Source organism: Sorghum bicolor, chromosome 4 (assembly GCF_000003195.3).
Source record: "Sorghum bicolor cultivar BTx623 chromosome 4, Sorghum_bicolor_NCBIv3, whole genome shotgun sequence".
Classification (NCBI taxonomy): Eukaryota; Viridiplantae; Streptophyta; class Magnoliopsida; order Poales; family Poaceae; genus Sorghum; species Sorghum bicolor.
In genome coordinates this window covers 13642576-13647249 of record NC_012873.2, presented here as the reverse complement: position 1 = coordinate 13647249, position 4674 = coordinate 13642576, and the positions used below count along the sequence as shown (strand labels likewise).

The 4674-nt window shown below is 42.3% G+C and overlaps 1 long non-coding RNA gene across 1 annotated transcript; it reads right to left on the bottom strand.

Moving 5' to 3' along the window:
* LOC110435013 lies at positions 966–3328 on the bottom strand. Its single transcript, XR_002452665.1, has 2 exons — positions 3156–3328; positions 966–1217 (listed from the first exon to the last, which is right to left on the bottom strand). It is a non-coding gene; the product is annotated as an uncharacterized LOC110435013 (long non-coding RNA).

Genomic DNA, 4674 nt, shown 5'->3' with positions numbered 1-4674 from the left:
ATATATCACTCATATCGAGAAACATTCTTTGTAGCCTAAAGGTTAATTAGTAGTAATAGACTGGGTTAGTCAGATGCACTCTTTCTCCTAGTGATAAAAATATAAATACGATACTCTGGATAACATCTCGGGTGAAGTGCTCACCGATATCCGTGCGCTTACGGATCAATTCCTTATTTTGTTCCCAAATATCAACGGTATGCTGAAATCTTTAACTGTCAAGTTGGAACTTTTCCTATCAAATATCGTGGAGTGCCAGTTAGTCCAAGTCGGTTGCATGTGATTGATTGGATTCCTTTAGTAGAAGGAAAATAAGAAACTAGATATTTGGAAAGGAGGCTTAATGTCCATTGCTGGGAGAACAATGCTTATTAATGCTAGTCTGAGCAATACTGTTGTATATCATATGTCTATATATATTTTACCCACTACAGGAATTCGCGGGTTTGCCGACAGCTGAAAGCTGTCGGCGAAGCCCCTTTAACAGTCGGCGAAGAGTTTGCCGACAGGATTTCCCTATTCCTGTCGGCAAACCCCTGTCGGAAAAAATCCTGTCGGCAAACAGGACTTTGCCGACAGCAATTAGGGCGCTGTCGGCGTCTTTTCGCCGACAGCCACGTGGTCTGTCGGCGAAGTGAACGACATCGCCGACAGCCAGGGCTGTTGGCAAAGCCAGGTTTGCCGACAGCCAGGGCTGTTGGCAAAGTGAGGGTTTGCCGACAGCCAGGCCAAGATAGCTGTCGGCAAAGTCCAATTTTGTGCCGACAGCCAAGTAAACAGGGCTGTCGGCAAAGTCCCTACCAAGGCTGTCGGCAAACATCTGCTGTCGGCAAAAAATACACAGCTTTGCCGACAGCTATGGTCAAAGCTGTCGGCAAAGCTGGGATTTTTTTTGCTGTTTCATTGCATTCGAATCACATTTATAGCATATATATATACCACAGATCACGTTTATAATAACAATATAGCATATAAACCGCATTTCATCATCAGATTCGATCTCAACATGAATCCACACATGAACATCATCAAATCCATCGATACATGTCTGAAATACACATAACGTCGCGTAACAAGTGCATACATGTCCAACATACATGTCCAACAAGTCCTACAAGTCCAACATGAGGGCAAAAGGGTCTAACATGCGTCCTAGTCGAGAAGATGGAGGCAAAGGTACTTTGCTCGTCACCGAGTACCCCCCACAGGTCCTCCTCCTACAAAAGGAGAGAAAAAGATTAGTATCCACTCAAAAATTCGGCAGCACCTCCCCTGCACGGGGAGGTTCCAAGACCTGCAAAAAACATGGCACGAAGGCCAACAACGACCACGGCACGAAGGCCGATAACCACAGCGGCACGAAGGCCGACAACCATCGCGGCACGAAGGCCAACATCACAATGGCACGAAGGCCAACAATTAGAAGGATTAATTACCACACCTGCTCAAATGCAACATGGATAGATAAACTTTTTTCAGAGAGCTTGTCATACATTATTATTATTATTACAGTATAAACAGCTGCTAATTCAAACTTTACTGGTTTTGCTAGGATTCTTGCATTTTAATACGTACAAAACACAACATTTCAGGGTCCATCACTGGAGATTCTATGGACAGAACACATGTGAAAATGCAGTGTTGCTGTTAAAATTTAGCATATGCTCACATGTGAAACAAAGCAAAGCTATTTAGAACCACAAGTGTGAATACAATTATAAATAAAAGCAGAGAATAACCAGTAAGAGAAGGCCTAAAAATAATAAAAATGATGACAGAACTATCAAATACTGAAGATAGACATAGCAGTAAAATAATACAATAGAATGATAAGCAGTACTTATCCTCTTTTATTGTTGTGATGTTAACTACAGCAGGACTGGACATGTCACCCAAGAAGCATGTCAACATCAAAATAGACAGAACAGTACCTAAGTAAATAAATAAATAAATGATGGACTGTAATCCTCATCTTCTCATGGGAAAGGGAAGCAAAGCAGACAGTAGCAATACTAAAGTAACTAATAGGATCCGTATATCATGGGACAAGAGCCATACGTCTTCATACGTCTACTCTGCTGATTCTTGTAGAGCATAGTATGGCTCCAAAAGTGAAGCATAACCCAAGCATCATAATGCTAATCGTATTAGAAGAAACAAATCCTGAGCAAAGACATGGGCAGAATCCAACCAATGTCATTACCAACATGCGGCAGCCAATAATGCAAGCACTGCAGCAGGCACCTTCAGACAGGCACTGTGCACCAATAATTACCTTATATGAGACAGGCACCTTCTCTTTGCAGAATTTGAAGGAATTTTATTGGTTCCAAATGAATTTTTTTTTGTTTCTTTTCAAAATCTTCAGTTCTTTTTTTTAGTTTAGTTGAAAGTAAGGCAATGGCATCATAGGTTTGAAGTCTTTGGCAGAAACTCTTTCTTGGCAGAAACTCTGTCTGTTTCTTACCTGACCAGGGCACCAGGCCTTGCTGATTCTGCCATGCCATGCCTTGCACTGCTCGCTCAATATGACAGCCAGAGTTGCAGAGTTGTTCAGTCTTGTTGAAAGCAGAGATGTTCGAGCTCGATGGCTGAAACTGAAAGCACTGGATGATTCTTTTAGCTTACTAGGCGTCTAGGCTTTATCGATTTGATTTGATGCTTGATAGGTCATGTCTTTTGCTCAGTCAATTTCACAGTTAGAGATGCTGGGATATCTCCCAATGTCAAGCAGTGTGGTGTCAGTTTCTCGGTACTTTTGCACAGATAGGACAGTAATTTGTATGAGCTTCAAATTCCTTCCAAGTTCAGCGGATGCGGTTGAAAACAAAACAAAACAAATTCCTACCTGCTACAATAATGCAAATCCACGGAAAGTTCGTTATCGTGCTATCCTACATCGGGCAGCAAGGACCACAGCCCACAGCAGGGGTTTATACGGAGACCTCTTCAGAACAGAGCACTACCATTAGTTCTATGTGAACACATCAGCCCAACTACAAATATCTCACAAAAAAAATATCTAATAGGGACAACCAAACGCAAAACGCAAAACGCACTGCAGGTGGATCTGGATCTGGGGTTCTGGATCCAGTAGGCAGCAGAACGCTACCAGCACCACCCTCCCGGCCAGCAGAGCGTGCGCATGGGCGTACCTTCGCGAGATGCGGATGGGGGAGACGCGGCCGGAGGCGTCGTGCGCCGCGAGCGCCAGCGCCGTTGTCCGCGGGTGCTGCTACGCCTCCACCGTCGTCCACGGGTGCGGGCGCAGCGTGCAGGGTGCAGGGGAGGCGGCGGCGCAGGGCGCAGGGTGTAGGGGAGGCGGGGGCGCAGGGGGCAGGTCGGCGGCGGGAGTGTGGCGGCGGCGGCGCTCGCTGCAGGGGACGCGCGAGTGCGGACAGGGGAGGAGGCGCGGGTGCTGGCGCTCGCTGCCTTGCTCGTTCGTTTTTTTTACAAGTCACGGTCGATGGGGCTTTTAGGTTTAAGTTCTTTGCCGACTGCCACTGGGCAAGGCAGTCGGCAAAGGCTCGGAATATTTTAATAACAAATATCCTTTGCCGACTGCCTGAATCTAGGGCAGTCGGCAAAGAACTTTTTTCTTTAATTTATTTACATGCGATTATATTGTAAATGTTTGGTTTTTGTCCATCTGATACTGTAACTGCTCCAAACTTTCTCAAATTTTTTCTATAGGGTCCACATGTGATAACATGACACCTCAAAAAGTTTAGTGATTTTTTGACTTTTTTTGCTATATTTCATTAATTAATTTCTTTAAATTGATTTTTCCTCTCAATAATCCTACTATGAACTATAGGTGCATGAAATAGTAAAACTTAGCCATTTGAAAAATGATATTCATGTTGAATAATGTATTTTTAGACCATATCCAAAAACTAACCCAAAATTTTGAAGTCATTGTCCACGAAACATGATCATCCAAGTGTGGTAGAAGTGACTTTTAATTATATAAAACTCAAACGAAATCAGAAAATTACAAAACTTGTTGAGGTGTCATGTTATCACATGAGGAGCCTATGATAAAAATTTGAAAAGAATTAGAGCAAGTTATGATGTCAGATGTAAAAAATCCAAACACTTGCGCATGTGATCGCATGCGATCATATTGGAAATGTGTGGTTTTTGTTCATCTGATACTGCAACTTGATCTAAACTTTCTCAAATTTTTTCTATAGGGTCCACATGTGACAACATGACACCTCAAAAAGTTTAGTGATTTTTTGACTTTTTTTGCTATATTTCATTAATTAATTTCTTTAAATTGATTTTTCCACTCAATAATCTATTTTTTTCTGGGCCCTAGGTAACACAATTAAATCTCAAATTCAAAATTTGGGGCTGTTTTGAGTTATTTAGCTATATTTTCTTAATTCTTTTCGCTCACTACAATTTTCCCGCATTTTTTAAGTTTGAACTGCGGGTGCATGAAATAGTGAAACTTTGACCTTGAAAAAATAATATTCATGATGGGGAGTGTGTTTTAAGGTCGTGTCCCAGAGCTCACCCAAAAGTTTCAAGTCCGTGTCCACGTAACACGACCATCTAGGATTGGTAAAAGTGTTTTTTAATTATATAAAATCCAATCGAAGTTGAAAAATCACAAAAATTGACGGGGTGTCGTGTTATAGCATGTGGAGGCTATGGAAAAAATTT